This window comes from Panthera tigris, chromosome B2 (assembly GCF_018350195.1).
Source record: "Panthera tigris isolate Pti1 chromosome B2, P.tigris_Pti1_mat1.1, whole genome shotgun sequence".
Classification (NCBI taxonomy): Eukaryota; Metazoa; Chordata; class Mammalia; order Carnivora; family Felidae; genus Panthera; species Panthera tigris.
The window spans coordinates 50,739,839-50,757,381 of NC_056664.1; the positions used below are offsets into that span (position 1 = coordinate 50,739,839).

The window sequence follows — 17,543 nt, forward strand, 5'->3', positions numbered from 1 at the left end:
TGAAATAGATGTCAATATTGAATTTCATTTTACAGTACCTTTGTTCAGACTATTTTCTCTTTGTGAATTGGAAACTGTAAATCAGTGAAATGAAATAAAAAGGCAACTATAGAATAGCCCATCAGAGGGCACTACTCTCTAACTCCAGAGGAAAAGCCTTTACTCTGAAACAAGGAAGAAGTATTAGCTCTGCAACAGACCCGAGATAGCATTGAGATTTTATCCCTTTATTTTGAGAATGAGACAATTGAGGTGCGGGGGAAGCAAATGACTTGCCCAACATCATACAAACTTTAGGACTAATGTCAGAACTAGGCACTAGTCTCCTGACTTACAGCACATCATGATTCTTTGTGACATCAGAGATAGACCTAGACTTCCCTATGGGCGTATGCTAACAAGCTCTTTTCCACTGGGATTTCCCTGCTATGAGATGTACACCTGAAGTTGCTGAAACTGCTGTCAGGAAAGGTAGGCAAAGAGGGATGGAGAGACCAGGACCTGGTGGCATTTGAGCGCCCAATAAACTGTGCTTGAAATAGTGCCACTTCTTGGATGTTTTGGTTATGCAAACCTGTGTAATTCCTTTCTATTTAAAGCCAGTTGGTACAGGGTTTTCTGTCACTTGCAACCAAGAATCTTGAATATGGGAAGCTCTTCTGCTTTGTCAGAGGGTCAATGGAATTCAGAACATGTGATTTATTTTGGAAAGAGAGAAAAAAAAGGTTCTAGGTAACACCAGGACTGGATTTGCAAAGTGATAACTAAGGATAGAAAAACATATGAGGACATTCTCATGTTTCATTTTCCCCCAGAAATGTTAGTTCCTAAGTTGTGGATACAATTGTTTTTTTTTTTCCTCTGCTGAATTCTTGGTTACATTCTTGGAAGGTAAACTATTTAAAAGACCATTAATAAAATATGCTGGTAGAAGGTAGATGCATGCTTTGTGATCTTTAATACAATAGTGTCCCCTGACTGTCTATGGGTAAAGAGTAGGGAGTAAAAATACCGAACAGTTGATGTACTTTGCTTTACGTGGATTATCTCACTTCCACCCCGTAGCAACTCTGCAAAGAAATCTCATGTCTCTTTTACAGATGCAATAGAGACAAAGAAGTTATGAACTGTCTAACGTCATCCAGTTAGTATGTATAAATATTAGGACTTGAACTCAAGTCTGTGCTCTTGCTTTATGCTAGATGTGCTTGTATCCCATCTGAACCCAGACCTCACAAATTTCCTAGGAACTTCAGAACATGATACTTCTGATTGAGATGTTAGCTGTTAATCATCTTTCATTAAGAGGGCATGATGAAGCGTGTTCTCTTACATTGACCCCCTAAGAGGCCTGCTGTAAGAAGCAACAACCTCTCCTTTTCCTGTCTGCCACCTGCTCAGCAGCCATAAAGCAGCAACCGTGCACGAATTTATCCCCATTCATATTGGCCAGGCTGGTGTTAAGATTGGCAATGCCTGTTAGGAGTTCTATTGCCTGGAATACGGCATCCAGTCCAATGACCAGATGCCAGGTGACAAGACCACTAGGGGAGGAGATGACCCTTAAATGCCTTCTTCAGTGAGACAGGTGCTGGCAAGCACGTTCCCAGGGTGGTGTTTGTAGACCTGGAACCCACAGCCATTGATGAAGTTCACACTGGCCCCTACCTCCAGCTTTTCTACCCTGAGAAGCTCATCACAGGCAAGGAAGATGCTGCCAACCCGAGGGCACTACACCGTTGGCAAGGAGATCAGTGACCTTGTCTTGAACCGAATTTGGAAACTGGCCAACCAGTGCACAGGTCTTCAGGGCTTCTTGGTTTCCCATAGCTTTGGAAGGGGAACTGGTTCCAGGTTTACCTCCCTGCTGATGGAACATCTTTCTGTCAATTATGGCAAGAAGTCCAAGCTGGAGTTCTCTATTTACCCAGCCCTCCAGGTTTCCGTTGCTGTAGTTGAGCCCTACAACTCCATCATCACTACACACACCACCCTGGAGCATTCTGATTGTGCCTTCATGGTAGATGATGAGGCCATCTATGACATCTGTCAAATAAACCTCGATATTGGGGCATCTGGGTGGCTCAGTCAGTTAAGCATCTGATGTCAGCTCAGGTCATGATCTCATGGTTCGTGAGTTTGAGCCCCATGTCAGGCTCTGTGCTGACAGCTCAGAGTCTGAAGCCTGCTCCAGATTCTGTGTCTCCCCCTCTTCCCCTCCCCCACTCATGCTCTGTCTCTCTGTCAAAAATAAACATTAAAAAAAAGTTGTGTGTGTGTGTGTGTTTGTTTTTAAACCTGGATATTGAATGCCCAACATACACTAACCTGAATAGTTTGATAGGTCAAATTGTGTCCTCGATCACTGCTTCCCTCAGATTTGATGGAGTCCTGAATGTTGATCTGACAGAATTCTGGACCCCACACCCACTTCTTTCTGACCACACATGCCCCTGTCATCTCTGCTGAGAAAGCCAACCATGAGCAGTTTTCTGTAGCAGAGATCACCAAGGCATGCTTTGAGCCAGCCAACCAGATGGTGAAATGGTAAATACATGGCTTGCTGCCTGTTGTACTGTGGTGATGTGGTTCCCAAAGATGTCACTATTGTCAATGCCACCATCAAGACCAAGCGCACCATCCAGTTTGTGGACCGGTGCCCACTGGATTCAAAGTTGACATTAATTACCAGCCTCCCACCGTGGTACCTGGTGGAGACCCGGCCAAAGTACAGTGAGCTGTGTGCATGCTGACCAACACCACAGTCATTGCTGAGGCCTGGGATGCCCTGGACCACAAGTTTGACCTGATATATACCAAGCGTGCCTTTGTTCACCAGTATGTGGATGAGGGAATGGAGGAAGGAGAGTCTTCTGAGGCTTGTGAGGACATGGCTGCCCTGAGAAGGATTATGAGGAGGTTGGTGTGGATTCTGATGAAGGAAAGGGTGAAGATGGAGAGGAATACTAAAGTTAAAAATGTTATAAAGATACTGCTTTTACAGGGAAGCTTCTTCTGTTTTAAGAATAAAGGTTGCACTCATAACTGGTGAAGAAATTGAATCAGTTACCAAAAATCTTCCAAACAAATAAGAGTCCTGGGCCAGATGTCTTCCCAGGGGAATTCTACCAGACATTTAAAGCAGAGATAATACCCATCCTTCTCAAGCTATTCCAAAAAATAGAAATAAAAGGGAAAATTCCAGACTCATTCTATGAAGCCACCAGAGACCTCACAAAAAAAAGGAGAACTACAGACCAATATCCCTGATGAATATGGATGCAAAAATTCTCAACAAGATACTAGCAAATCGAATTCAAAGCATATAAAAAGAATTATTCACCATGATCAAGTGGGATTCATTCCTGGGCTGCAGAGCTGGTTCAAAATTCACAAATCAATCAATGTGATACATCACATCAATAAAAGAAAGGATAAGAACCATATGATCCTGTCAATAGATGCAGAAAAAGCATTTGACAAAACACAGCATCGTTTCTTAATAAAAACCTTCAAGAAAGTCATGGTAGAAGGAACATACCTAGACATCATAAAAGCCATATATGAAAAGCCCACAGCTAATATCATCCTCAATGGGGAAAAACTGAGAGCTTTCCCCCTGAGATCAGGAACACGACAGGGATGTCCATTCTCACCACTGTTGTTTAACATATTGATGGAAGTCCTAGTGTCAGCAATCAGACAACAGAACGAAATAAAAGGCATTAAAATTGGCAAAGAAGAAGTCAAACTTTAAGTTTTTGCAGATGACATGATACTTTACATGGAAAACCCAAAAGACTCCACCAAAAGGCTGCTAGAACAGATACATGAATTCAGCAAAGTTGCAGGGTGCAAAATCAATGTACAGAAATCGGTTGCATTTCTATACACCAATAATGAAGCAACAGAAAGAGAAATAAAGAAATAGATCCCATTTATAGTTGCACCAAGAACCATAAAATACCTATGAATAAACCTAACCAAAGTTATAAAAGATATGTATGTTGAAAACTATAGAAAACTTATGAAGGAAATTTAAGAAGACAAAGAAATGGAAAAACTTTCCATGCTCGTGGATTGGAGGAACAAATATTGTTAAAATGTCAATACTATCCAAAGCTATCTACACATTCAGTGCAATCCCAATCAAAATTGCACCAGCATTCTTCTCGAAGCTAGAATAAGCAATCCTAAAATTTGTATGGAACCACAAAAGACCCAGAATAGCCAAAGTAATATTCAGGAAGAAAACCAAAGCAGGAAGCATCACAATCCCAGACTTTAGCCTCTACTACAAAGCTGTAATCATCAAGACAGTATGGCATTGGCACAAAAACAGACACATAGACCAATGGAATAGAATAGAGAACCCAGAATTGTACCCACAAATGTATGGCCAACTAATCTTTGACAAAGCAGGACAGAGTATCCATGAGAAAAAAAGTCTCTTTAGCAAGTGGTGCTGGGAGAACCGGACAGTGACATGCAGAAGAATGAACCTGGACCACTTTCTTACACCATACACAAAAATAAACTCAAAATGGGTGAAAGACCTGAATGCGAGACAGGAAACCATCAAAACCCTGGAGGAGAAAGCAGGCAACAACCTCTTTGATCTCAGCCACAGAAATTTCTTGCTCAACATGTCTCCAAGGGCAAGCGAATCAAAAGCAAAAATGAACTGCTGGGACCTCATCAGGATAAAAAGCTTCTGCACTGCAAAAGAAACAATCAACAAAACAAAGGCAACTGACAGAATGGGAAAAGATGTTTTCAAATGACATATCGGATAAAGGGTTAGTGTCCAAAATCTATAAAGAATTTACCAAACTCAACACCAGAAAAACAAATAATCCAGTGAAGAAATGGGCAGAACACATGAATAGACACTTTTCCAAAGAAGACATCCAGATGGCCAACAGATGCATGAAAAGATGTTCAATGTCACTCATCAGGGAAATACAAATTGAACCCACACTGAGGTAATGCCTCACACCGATCAGAGTCGCTAAAATTAACTCAAGAAACAACAGATGCTGGTGAGGATGTGGAGAAATGGGAAACCTCTTGCACTGTTGGTGGGAATGCAAACTGGTGCAGCCACTATGGAAAACAGTATGGAGATTCCTCAAAAAATTAAAAATAGAACTACCTTATGACCCAGCAATAGCACTACTAGGTATTTATCCAAAGGATACAGGAGTGCTGATTCATAGGGGCACAGGTACCCCAATGTTTACAGCAGCACTTTCAACAATAGCCAAATTATGGAAAGAGCCCAAATGTCCAACTGATAACTGAATAAAGAAAATAAGGAATACTTCTTGGCAATGAGAAAGAATGAAATCTTGCCATTTGCAACAATGTGGATGGAACTGGAGGGTATTATGCTAAGTGAAATAAGTCAGAGAAAAACAGATATCCTATGTTTTCACTCATATGTGGATCTTGAGAAACTTAAGACCCCTGGGGGAAGGAAACGGGGAAAAAGATTACAAACAGAGAGGGAGGGAGGAAAACCATAAGAGACTCTTAAATACAAAGAACAATCTGAGGGTGGGTCGGGGGATGGGAGAGAGGGGGAAATGGGTGATGGGCATTGAGGAGGGAACTTGGGATGAGCACTGGGTGTTGTATGTAAGCGATCAACCACAGGAATCTACCCCCAAAACCAAGAGCACACTTTACACCCTATATGTTAGCCAATTTGACAATAAATAATATTTAAAAAAAAGAATAAAGGTTGAGCTCTGATCAGTTAATTTGTATGTAGCAATATATACTCTCGTATATAATTATTGACCTATGCTTTAAAACACAGCACTCTGTTACAGATTCAAGGTGTCCATTTCTCTGATGGGTTTGAATACAAGTATTCCCTGTCTTAAGTGAAAAAAAAAGGACACAGTGATAGCATAATGTATTCAAAAGGTATTAAAAAATGCAGTTATTCAGTAGATAACCACAGTTTGAGAGCCAGTTTTTGCTCAAAAGTTCCTCTCTAAATAATTTTTACCCACTTTTTCCCCCCTGTTTTAGGTATAACATACATAAAATGTATAAAGAGAGCTCATCTTAAGTGCACATCTTGGTCACTTTAACATATTAATAACCATGAATCAGTTTAAGATGCAGAACATGTCTAACACTGTCGAAGTTTCTTTCATGCCTTTCCATTTGGTGCTAGTCCACTCCTGCCCAGCGGCAACCACTGGTGGGGCTGGATAATGGTTACTTAGTGTTGTCTGTTCTTGAACTTAAATTGAGTCATACAGTATCTGGTCTTTTTTTTATTATTATTATTAATCTGACTTTTTTACTCAACATGAGATTTGTAAGATTCATTCCTTTTGTGAGTAATGGTTCTTTCTTTTCTATCCTTGTACATTGCTCTTTTTTTAAACTGAGGTATAATGACATGCAACATTATACTAGTTCCAGGTGTATCATTTCATATAAATACTGCAAAATGATTACCACAATGAGTCTAGTTAAATCTGCCACTAAACCTAATGACATTTTTTTTTTCTTGTAACAAGAACTTTTAAGTCTCTTCTCTTAGCAACTTGCAAACAGGCAAAATAGTATTATCAACTATCACCATGCTGTATCACCATTACATCCTCAGTTATTTCATAACTGGAAGTTTGTACCTTTTGACCCCCTTCTCCCAGCCTTCACCCCCTACTTCTGGAAACCACCAGTCTGTTCTCTGTATCCATGAGTTTGTGACTGTGTGTATTTAAGACCCTCCATGTAAGTGAGGTCATACTGTATTTTGTCTTTCTCTGACTTATTTCAGTATAATGCCTTCAAGGTCCATCCGTGTTGTCACAAATGGCAGTACAGTAAATCCTTGGATTACGAGTAACTTGTTCTGTGAGTTTTCCACAAGACAAGCAAACATTTCTAATAAATTTTAACTTGATAAACGAGTGATGTTAACTTGCAATACGAGTAGTACATGATGCTGAATATCACATAATCACAGCCGAGCCAATGGTTCTTGAAATTTGCGTTGATATACAAGTGCTTTGGATTACAGGCATGTTTCTGGAGCAAATCATGCTTGCAAACCAAGGTTTTACTGTATTTTCTTCTTTTGATGGCAGAATAGTATTCCACTGTGTATGTATATACCACACTTGGTTTATTCATGCATCCACTGATGGGCACTTAGGTTGCTTTCCTATCTTGGCTATTGTGATAATGCTGCAGTGAATGTGATGGTAAGGGGATGCAGATCTTTTTGCTTTAACCTTTCTTCAGTTAATACCCATAGAATTTCTTGATCATATGGTAGTACTAGTTTTAATTTTTCGGGTGACCTCCCCATACTGTTTTCAGTAGTGGATGCAAAAATGTATGCTTCCACCAATAGCACACTAGCAATATCTCCTCTCCACACTCTTGCCAATACTTCTTTCTTTTTGGCAAGAGTCATTTTAACGGGTGTGAGGTGATATCTCACTGTGGTTTTGATTTGCATTTCCCTGATGATTAGTGATGTTGAGCACGTTTTCATGTATCTATTGGCCATTTGTATATTTCCTTTGGCAAAATGTCCATGCAGATCCTCTGCCCATTTTTCAGTCAGATGGCTTTTACGGTATTGAGTTGTATAGTTTGGATATTAACATTTCATCAGAAGATTTGCAAATAGTTTCTCTCAGTAAGTTGTGTTCTCATTTTGCTGATGGTTACTTTGCTGTGCAGAAATTTTTAGTTTGATGTATGTAGTCCTAGTTGTTTATTTTTGCTTTTTCTGCCTTTGCTTTTGAGGTTGAATCCAAAAAATCATCACCAAGATTAATGTCAAGAAGATTACCACCTTTTTTTCTAAGAGATTTATGCTATCAGGTTTAACATTCAAATATGTAAGTTGTTTTTGTCTTTTGTTTTTGTTTTTTAGAGAGAGAAAGCACATGAGCATGGGAGAAGGGCTGAGGGAGAGGGAGAGGCAGAGAGAGAGAGAGAGAGAGAGAGACAGAGAGAGAGAGAATCTAAACAAGTGCCATGCATTGTGTGGAGCCCGATGAGGGGCTCAGCCCCACGACCCTGGGATCATGTCCTGAGCCAAAATCAAGAGTTGGATGTTCAATTGACTGAGCCACCCAGGTGCCCCTGTAAGTCATTTTTAAAATTGGAATTGACATACAAATGTTACATTAGTTTCAAGTGTACAACATAGTGATTTGACCACTCTGTACATTATGCTGTGCTGACCACAAATGGAGCTCCCATCTGTCACCATACAATATAATTGACTATATTCCTATTCTATACCTTTGATCCCCACGATATATTCATTCTCTAAGTGGAAGACTATACCTCCCACTTAATCTTCACCAATTTTTCCCATCCCCCAGCCCCTTCTCCTCTAGCAACCATAAGAGGTTGTCTTTTATGGGTCTGTTTCTGCATATTTGTTTGCTTGCTTGTTCATTAGATTCCACATATAAGTGAAATCATGGTATTTGTTTTTCTTTGCCTGACCAATAGGTCACTTAGCATCAATTAGCATAATACCCTGTAAGTCCATACATATTGTTGCTAATGTCAAGATCTCATTTTTTCTGATGGCTGAGTAATATTTCAGTGTGTGTGTGTGTGTGTGTGTGTGTGTGTCCATTTCATCATCTGTTCCTGTATCAATGGACACATAGGTTGTTTACATATCTTGGCTATTGTAAATAATGTTGCAATAAACATGGGGGTGCTTATGTCTTTTCAAATTAATGTTTTCATTTTCTTTGGGTAAATACTCAGTAGTGGAATTACTGGATTATATGACATTTCTATTTTTAACATTTTTTGAGGAAACCCATACTGTTTTCCACTGTGACTATACCAATTTGCATTCCCACCAACAGTGCACAAGGGTTCCCTTTTCTGCACATTCTGACACTTGTTATTTCTTGTCTTTTTTATTCTAGCCATTTGAATATGATTAAGGTCATACCTCACTGTGGTTTTCATTTGCATTTCCTTGATGATTAAGGATGTTGAGCCTCCTTCTTGTTTCTGTTTGCCACCTGTGTGTCTTCTTTGGAAAAGTGTCTATTCAGGTCTTCTGACCATTTTTTAATCAGACTGTTTGTTTATTTTGGTGTTGAGTTGTATAGTTGTATAAGTTCTTTATATATTTTAGACATTAAACCCTTATCAGATATGTCTTTTGCAGATATCTTCTACCATTTGGTAGGTTGCCTTTTGTTTTGTTAATTGTTTCCTTCATTATGTGAAAGCTTTTTATTTTGGTGTAATCCCACTGGTTTATTTTTGCTTTTGTTTCCTTGCTGAGGAGATATACCGATGAATATGTTGCCAAGGCTGATGTTAAATAGATTATTATGTTTTCTTATAGGAGTTTTATGGTTTCAGGTCTCACATTTAGTTCTTTAATCCATTTTGAGTTTATTTTTGTGTATAAGAAAGTGGTCCAGTTTCATTCATTTGCATGTAGGTGTCCAGTTTTCCCAGCAGCATTTATCGAAGAAAATACAGTTTTTTCCCCAATTGTATATTCTTGACTCCTTTGTCATAGATTAATTAACTATATAAGAGTGATTTTAGGAGCACCTGGGTGTCTCAGATGGTTAAGCAACAGACTCTTGATTTTGGCTCAGGTCGTGGTCTTGCTACTCATGAGTTTGAGCTCTGCATCGGGCTCTACGCTGATAGCAAGGAGCCTGCTCTCTGCCTCCCTCACTTTCCCTCACTCTCTGCCCCTCCTGCTCGCTTGTGTGCACTCTTTCTCTCAAATAAATAAACATTAAAAATAAATAATAAATGGATGGAGACCTCATGACAGTCTTCCAATAAAAAAATGGGCTTATTTTTGGGCTTTTTATTTTGTTCCATTGACTTATAGGTCTGTATTTATACCATACTGTTTTGAGTAATATAGCTTTGTAGTATATCTGGAAATCTGGTGTTGTGATACCTCCAGCTTTGTTCTTCTTTCTTCAGGTTTCTTTGGTTATTTGACATATTTTGTAGTTCCAGACAAATTTTAGTATTTTTTGTTCTATTTCTACGAAAAATTCTATTGGTATTTTGAATCTACTGATTGCTTTGGATAGCACAGACATTTAATTATATTAATTTTTCCAATCCGTAATCATGGTATGTCTTTCCATTTGTTTCTGTTATCTTCAATTTCTTACATCAGTGTTTTATAGTTTTCAGAATACAGAGCTTTCACCGCTTTGGTGAAATTTATTCCTAGGTATTTTATTGTTTTTCATGCAGTTGTAAATGGAATTGTTTGTTAATTTTTTTCTGCTACTTCCTTATTCATGTATAAAATGGAACCAATTTATGGTATTTTGTATCCTACAACTTTACTAAATTCATTTATTACTTTGAATAGTTTTTTTGTGTGTGGAATCTTTAGCATTTTGTATGTATGGTATCTTGCCATCTGCAAATAGTGACAGATTTACTTCTTCCTTACCAATTTGGATGGTTTATATTTCTTTTTCTTGTCTGATTGTTGTGGCTAGTATTTCCAGTACTGTCTACAATAAAAGTGGTGTGAGTGAATATCCTGGTCTTGTTTCTGACCTTAGAGGAAAAGCTTTCAGTTTGAAAGCCAAAATCAAGAGTCTCATCATTGAGTATGATATTATATGATATTAGCTGAGGGTTTTTCATGTATGGCCTTATTATTTTTGAGGTCTAGGATTTGTTAAGGATTTTCATCATGAACAAACGTTGAATTTTGTCGAATGCTTTTTCAGCATCTATTGAGATGATCACATGATTTTTATTTTTTGTTTTGTCAATGTGGTGTATCACCTTAATTGATTTGCAAATATTGAACCATTCTTGCATTCCTGGAGTAAATACCACTTGATTATGGTGAATAATCCTTTTAATGTATTGTTGAGTGTGGTTTGCTAATATTTTGTTGAGAATTTTTTCATCTATGTTTATCAAGGATATTGGCCTGTAGCTTTTTTTTGGTTTTTGTATAGGGTAATGCTGGCCTATAGAACGTATTTGGAACTTTTCCTTCCTCTTCTGTTTTTGGAACAGTTTGAGAAGAATAGGTATTAACTCTTCTGTACACGTTTGGTAGAATTCACCTAAAAGCCATCTAGTCCTGGACTTTTGTTTGTTGGAAGTTTTTTGATTACCAATTCAATTTTGTTTTTAGTAATTGGTTTGTTTAGATTTTCTATTTCTCCTGATTTAGTTTTGGAAGATTGTATGTTTTGAGGAATTCATCCATTTCTTCTTGGTTGTCCAATTTGGTGGCATATAATTTTTTGTAGTAGTCTCTTATCCTTTGTATTTCTGCGGTGTCAGTCATTACTTCTCCTCTTTCATTTCTGATTTTATTTATTTATATGGGTCCTTTCTCTTTTTTCCTTGATGAGTCAGCTAAAGTTTTATCATTTTTATTTATCTTTTCAAAGAAGTAGCCCTTGGTTTCAGGGATCTTTTCTATTTCTTTCGAAAGTCTCTATGTCATTAATTTGTGCTCTGTTCTTTGTTATTACCTTCCTTCTACTAACCTTGGGATTTGTTCTTTTTCTAGTTCCTTTAAGTTTAGATTGTTTGAGATTTTTCTTGTTTCTCAAGGTGGACCTATCTCTATAAGTTTTCCTCTTAGGACTGCTTTCACTGGATCCTAAAGATTTTGGACTGTTGTTGGGTGTTCATTTCCCTTTGTTTCCATGAATTTCTAAATTTCCTCTTTGATTTATTGGTTGACTCTTTCATTGTTTAGTAGCATATTGTTTCACCTCCACATGTTTTTTTTCTTTCCAGTTTGTTTCTTGTAATTGATGTTGTTTCATATCACTGTGCCATAAAATGATGCTTGATATGATTTTAATCTCCTTAAATTTATTGAGACTTATTTTGTGGCCTAACGTGTGATCCCTCCTGGAGAATGTTCCATGTACACTTGAAAAGAATGTATATTCTGTCATTTTTAGATGGAATGTTCCATATATATTTGTTAAGTCTATCTGGCCTAATGTGTTGTTCAAAAATATTGCTTCCTTATTTATTTTCTGGCTGGCTGATATATTCACTGAAGTAAGTGGGATGTTAAAGTCCCCTAATATCATTGTTTTACTGTCAGTTTCTCTGTTTATATCTGTTAATATTTGGTTTATGTATTTAGGTGAGCCTATGTTATGTGCATAGATACTTAGAATCGTTTTATCCTCTTCTCTGATCAATCTCTTTATCATTAGTAATGCCCTTATTTGTATCTTGTTACAATTATTTTTTTTTAAGTCAATTTTACCTGATGTAAGTATTGCTAACCAGCTTTTTCTCTTCTTTGCCCCCTTCCATTGGCATGGAATATCTTTTCCATCCCCTTAACTTTCAGCCTGTATCTGTCTTTAGATCTGGAGTTTCTCGTACTCAAACAAAAACAAAAACAAAAACGGGTATCATCATCATCATCATCATCATCATCATCAACTTAGTCATCCTATGTCTTTTGATTGGAGCAATTAGGGCATTTACATTTATTTTATTATTTTTTTCTTTTTTTAATTTTCTTTATTTTTTTAAAATTACATCCAAATTATCATATAGTGAAACAGTGATTTCAGGAGTAGATTCCTTAGTGCCCCTTACCCATTTAGCCCATCACCCCTCCTACAACCCTTCCAGTAACCCTCAGTTTGTTTTCCATATTTATGAGTCTCTTCTGTTTTGTCCCCTTCCCTGTTTTTATATTATTTTTATTTCCCTTCCCTTTTTTTCATCTGTTTTGTCTCTTAAAGTCTTAATATGAGTGAAGTTATATGATTTTTGTCTTTCTCTAATTTCACTTAGCATAATACCCTCCAGTTCCATCCACGTAGTTGCAAATGGCAAGATTTCATTCTTTTTGATCGCCAATACTCCATTATATATATATGTATATATATATATACATATACACACACACACACACACACACACACACACACACACATTTTCTTTATCCATTCATCCATTGATGGACATTTGGGCTCTTTCCATACTTTGGCTATTGTTGATAGTGCTGCTATAAACATGGGGGTGCATGTGTCCCTTCGAAACAGCACACCTGTATCCTGTGGATAAAAGGGCATTTACATTTAAAGTAATTATTGGTAAGTATGTACTTATTGCCATTTTGTTAATTACTTTTTGGTTATTTTTGCGGTTTTTCCCTGTTCCTTTCTACTTCTGTTTCTCTCTTTCCTCTTTCCTTATGATTGATGACTTTCTTTAGTGTTGTGCTTTTATTCTTTAAAGCTTTTTTTTTTTTTTTTTTTGTCTATTTAGGTTTTTGGCATGGTTAGCATGAGGTTCATATATAACATCCTAAGAATATAGCAGTCTATGTAGATTGTCACTTAAGTTCATTAAAATCACTAAATTTTTACTCCCTGCCTTTCACATTTTATGTATGTTGTCATATCTTACATCTTTAAAAAATCCCAACTGATTTTCAGATATAATTGATTTCACTACTTTGTCTTTTAACCTTCATACTAGCTTTGTGTTTGCTTACTACCTGTACTGTATGTTTGCTTTTACTCATGAAATTTTTTCTTTTCATAATTTTCTTCCAATCATGACCTTTTCTTATCCACTTAAAAAAGTCCCTTTAGTATTTTTTTATAAGGTTCATTTTGTAGCGATGAACCTTTTAAAACTTTTTTCTTTTTGGCTTGGGGAACTCTATCCTGTCCTTCGATTTTGAATGGTAACATTGTCAGGTGGAGTATTCTTGGTTGTAAATTTTTTCCTTCAGCACTTTATATTTATTTTTTTAATGTGTATTTATTTTTGACAGAGTGTGAGCAGGGGAAGGGCAGAGAGAGAGAGAGGGAGACACAGAATCTGAAGCAGGCTCCAGGCTCTGAGCTGTCGGCACAAAGCCTGATGCAGGGCTTGAACTCACAAACCATGAGGTCATGACCTGAGCCAAAGTCAGATGCTTACCCAACTGAGCCACCCAGGTGTCCCTCCTTCAGCACTTTAAATATATTGTTCCAATCTCTTCTGGCCTGCAGTTTCTGCTGAAAACTCAGCTGATAGGCTTATGGCATTTCCTTACGTATGTAACTAGTTGCTTCTCAAAATCTTGCTTTCTCTTTGATCTTTGACATTTTAATTATTAGGTATTGTGGTGTGGACCTGTTTGGGTTCATCTTGTTTGGAACTCTGTGCTTCCTCAACCTGGATGTATATTTTCTTCCCCAGATTAAATAATTCCCCAGCTATTATTAAAATGATTCTTCTGCCCGTTCCTCTTTTCTCCTTCTTGGACCCCTATAATGCAAGTGTTTGTGTGTTTGCAGTTCAAAGGATCTGTTAACATGTCCTCATTTTAAAAACATCTTTTTTCTTTTTGCTGTTCAGTGTAGGTGCTTTCTGTTACCGTCTTCCAGTTCGCTGATCCTTTTTTCTGCATGCTCTAATCTATGAGGATTTTCCATAATATTTTTTATTTCAGTTATTTTATTATTCAGCTCTGATTCTTTTTTTAATATTTACTATCTCTTGTTAACATTCTGGATTCATCCACTCTTCTCTCCAGTCCAGTGAGCATCTTTATGATCATTACTTTGAAGTCCTTATCAAGTAGGTTGGTTATCTCTGTTTCATTTCTTTTTCTGAGATTTTTGTCTTGTTTTTTCATTTGAAGCATATTCCTAGGTCTCATTTTGCTTGACTTTTTGTGTTTCTGTGAACTAGGTAGAATAGGTGCTTCTAAACTTGAAGGAGTGTTCTTGTGCACGGTTGTCTCCTGTGTAGGTTATGTGTGCCTGGTGACTTTGGCTGGCTGGAGGTGTGGCTGGCATGGGTAGGGGGTCCCAGGGCATTCTGGGTTGGGTCTGCTCTAGTGGTATGCCCAGAGCTGAAATGGGCATAGGCTGGAGCAGTTTCAAGGGTCTCTGTACAGAGTGTCCCCTGGCAGGACAGTTGAAGTGGGTGCAAGCTGGGGTGTCTCCAGGTGTTGCTCTCAGGAGGTGTTTTGGTGAGTGGCTGGAGTCCAGGTAGGGTATATGCTGTGGGGGAGGGGAGATCACAGAGCACTCCACACAGGGGGTGTCCTGGCAGGGTGGCTGGAGCCAAGGTGAGTGCAGGTTAGGTGCCCTGGCAAGGTATGGGGAGCTGAAAGAGTGCAGAGCTGGGATGTTTTGAAATGTTTCGAGATGCTTTGTGCCTGGGTCACCTTGGTGAGATGGCTAGAGCTGTGTGTGTGTTCATTGTGAGTATCCTGGTGTGTGCCTCACTGGGGCCACTTTGCTGCAATGGCTGGGTGTGGTGTGAGCTTGGGGTTGGGACTCTGAGGTAGTGGGCTGGCTAGGATGTCTGGACCTGCTCCTGTCCATGTTACTGATGTGGAAGGGGAATGCCAACTGTGGTGCTCACCAGGCTCCAACCCAGAGTTCCAGCAGCAGCCCCACCATTTGGCAGAGTTCGAGGGAGAGAGCTTTTATATTCTGGTTGCCTTTTCAAACCACAGCTTTTTTCTGCCCCCAGGAAGACGAACCCAGTCCCTGCTCCTCAGTACTCTCTCTCCCCACTGCAGCTCCCAGCATAGGGGGTGGGGGTGCCTTTCATTACTGGGTGTCTCTCCCTCACTGTTCTGTGGTCTTTTGTGCTACAGCTGCTCAGTCAACCCGGGTCTTCAGGGAGCATTGTTCTGTATATATAGGCATAAATTTGATGTGTCCCTGGAAGGTGAATTCAGGGTTTTCCATCACCATGTCGTCTTGGACCAGAAAGTCTAGTCTTTGACTCATTAATTTTTGTGTTTGGTGCAAAACGGTAGTCTAGTTTTTTCTTTTGCATGTGGCTAGCCAGTATTCCCAACACTATTTATCAAAGAGATAGTCCTTTTCCCATGGTACATTCTTGGCTCTTTTGCCATAAATTAACCATATATGCATGGGTTTTTTTGGCGGGGGCAGGGTTAGTCTGTTTCATCAATCTGTGCTTTTATGCCAAATATCATACTATTTGGATTACTACAGCTTTGTAATATAGTTTGAAATCAGAACAAAGCTGGATGCACCATTGCTATATGTTAATACATCTTCCATACTTACCTTTGTAATGTTAAGAGAGAATGGGGCTTTAGGAATTATCCAGCTAGTTTCAATCTTACCAAGAAAACATGAATAGTCTGAAGAGTGTATTTTTCCCAGTCAAGGTTGCCTACCACAGTCTCCGTGTTTCCAAACCAGACCTCATCAGTTTCTCTTCTAATTCACATTTCCTAAGTATCTCTTGGCATGTATGTTCAGAAGTGTTTATAGGGAATTTACACAAAAGCATAATAGAAGAGAGAGCAGCTGGTAAAACTGAGATGGTTTAACAAGGAAAGGGAAGGAAGCTTTAACTTAAATGAAAAGCTTGTTAGCATCTATAAAAATCTTGCAATTAGGCAGCCTTTTCATTGTTCTGAAAAGGGCCCCTTATCTAAACCCACACCCCATCCTGGATGTCCACGTGTCTCATGATTAATGTTTGTGGAGGTGGTTTAGAAAGAAGCGGCCAAGGCAGGCTTTCTCCGTTTTTAATGGAAAGGCTCACCAACAGCCTCAGGAATAAGCCAGATGGCAGGGGCAACCTGGGACTAGAAGCAGGCCTCTTAGTGATCCAGGAAACCTCATGGGCAGGAAACTAGACTTTGGGTTAAGTAAATCCAGTTATACTCTAAGTGAGAATCTGAGAGTCAGAAACAGCTGTGGATGAGCCCAAATAGGGAGAAAGCCCTTTTTGCTCTTCTCAATGCTTATCATCCCGTGCCCCAAATCCTGAGTTGTCTGTTGCGTCCAGGGAGGGTAAAGCTCAGGAAGGGAGGTGTTACTTTCTATGTTCTGGGTTTCAGTAAGAGAAAAATCTAGGTACAACACATTAGAATTAGAAACAAGTGTCATTTGAGACCTAAACAGACATGTCTATAACTGAGGTCCAGAACGTGATCGAAGTCCTTTTTACTCAATGTGGCCCACAGGGCAGTAGCCATGTCTCCTGGGAGTTTGCTAGAAGTAGGGGAACATGGGCCCCACCCCAGGCCCACTGAGCCAGAATGTACACTTTACTAAGACCCCTACACATCTGTATGCAGATTAGTCTGACGAGTCCTGCCCTAGAGTCATTCAGATAAAGTCATCAGTGAGAAAAGTGAACTGACCAGATGAAGGACATTATTACATTACAAGGGGCTGGGGTAGGAGAGAGATGCTGATCCAAAGATACGAGTTGACAACAGCTCCCGGTCGGGCTTACTGATTCAGTCCTTGGTCTCCAGCTTCGAGTGCCCACAGCACCTAGGTGACCCAGTATTGCTCCGTGTGACCAGCCTGAAAGCAGCTTCCAGTGGTTCTTTCAGCCATTGAGCAAGTCCCTCCCCTGCCCCTAGGGGCTGACAGCCACTAAGGGAGAGAAGGCACCTGCTTTGAGAGCAGGCTTCTTTCTAAAGACATCTGAGGACTGAAACAACCGTCACAGAAGATCTGGGCTAATTCTGATCCCCATCATGCTGCAGTTAGTTGTGGAACTCACACATTCAAGAG

General features: G+C 39.0%; 1 pseudogene; it reads left to right on the top strand.

Moving 5' to 3' along the window:
* Nucleotides 1-434: 434 nt before the first annotated feature.
* On the top strand, nucleotides 435-2,970 carry LOC102960888 (annotated as a pseudogene).
* Nucleotides 2,971-17,543: the final 14,573 nt, after the last annotated feature.